This window comes from Herpailurus yagouaroundi, unplaced genomic scaffold, assembly GCF_014898765.1.
Source record: "Herpailurus yagouaroundi ecotype Mexico unplaced genomic scaffold, PumYag 197, whole genome shotgun sequence".
NCBI lineage: Eukaryota > Metazoa > Chordata > Mammalia > Carnivora > Felidae > Herpailurus > Herpailurus yagouaroundi.
In genome coordinates, this window is record NW_024412428.1 from 21624928 (window position 1) to 21626706 (window position 1779).

A 1779-nucleotide genomic window follows, 5' to 3' on the forward strand; every position below is an offset into this window, starting at 1 on the left:
GAGATTTCAAACTGCTTTTGACTTAAACCTAAGGGCTTTAAAAGATGTGAAAATGAATCAGTTCGATTTGTCATCTTCAAATCTGGGGATCTAGCCATAGAAAAGGCCTTAGGTATCATTATACTACATGAAATGGCCTTACATCCAATACAGTAAGGCATGTATCGTAAAATACACACTTACACTCACTTGATGGTTTATGTCAGTGGCTTTCAGCTGGGGGTGACTTTGCCCCCTAAGGAACATTTTTGGCTGTCTTCTGGATGAGGAGTTGCTACTGACATCTAGTGGGTGGAGACAAGGGATGCAGCTAAATGTTCCACAATGCAGAGGACAACCCTCACAGCAGAGTCATCTGGCTCAATACCAATCGTGCCAAGGTTTAGGAAACCTGATTTTCTGGTGTGATAAAAATTAAAGACAAAACTCTAGCAAAGCTAGTAAACTGCTCTAAAATCTCAAAAAAGGTTTTTTGGTACATCATTTAGTTAGGATTCTGAAAAACTCACAGCTTTAAACTTGTGCTTGGAGGTAAAGATATACAGTCAACTCTGGAAAATAAACATTGTGCATTCAGTCTGCTACTGGACAAATTTCTTAACTTCTCAAAATATAATTTTATTATTTTTGACAGCTAAAATTTAATTTCTTCTATTTTAAAAAGTGTCCAAAGCAAATTACACTGTCTCCATTTGGGATGGAGAGCGTTTAGCATGTAGGTGCTCAGGAGTTGAGTAAATGGTAGCAATACATCTACATGTTGGCCTGAAATAACAGATCCCTAGTTCCACACTCAGTAGGTTATAAACGTGGCCTGAGCTGTAACTCAATCCCTTCTTGGGGTGACTGAGGTAGCCATCCATAACCTGTTAGCACATTTCCTTCACTGTGTCAGCACAATGAGCCACAGCAAAACTGGAAGACCAATCTGCTCAACTACAGAGAAGTTAGAAAACCCACAAAGGTTCTGGCCCCAAAAGCTTCCTCTACTACCCAGAACAGAGTCACCCAGGTTAGAGCAGCTAGTTATCTTTTCCCAATAGGAAAGGTATCACAGGCTAAGGAGAATGAAGAAATTTGACAAAGGGTAACAGAGTAAATTAAATGGATTGGCTGTGAGTCTCTCTCAGAAGTGGGCATAATCAGAGCTGACTTAGTAATGGTCCTGAGAGGCTCTCTGGTTGGCCTCTGAAACAGTGCTGGTCTGGCAGTAAGCATGAATGTTCTTCCAGGAACCCAGTATGTGGGGTGCGTGGGTAGCTCAGCTGGTTAAGCAGCCGGCTTTGCTCAGGTCATGATCTCACAGTTTGTGGGTTTGAGCCCCGTGTCAGGCTCTGTGCTGACAGCTCAGAGCCTGGAACCTGCTTCGGATTCTGTGTCTCCCTCTCTCTCTGTCCCTCCCCTGCTTGTGCTCTGTTTCTCTCTGTCTCTCAAAAATAAATAAACATTAAAAAAAACAAACAAACAAAAAAACCCCAAAAAACCAGCATGTGCCCTTGAAAGCAAATGTAAAAAAGATGTGTAAGGAAAGGAAAATTTTCCCTTCTTCCCTTCTAGATTCTTTGGCGGGCCTAAAAATTAAATTGATATAAGATAACTTATCAGGAGAAAAAAACAAATTTAATTCCATATATACACAAGCCATACAAATATGAGACTCAAAAGAAGTGACCAGGCAGGCAGCCTTTATACCTTTTAAAAAACCCAGAAACAATTATTTGTGAAGAATTGATGAAGGAATTTGGGCTTGGGGTGGCAAATTAATGAAGAAGTAACGAA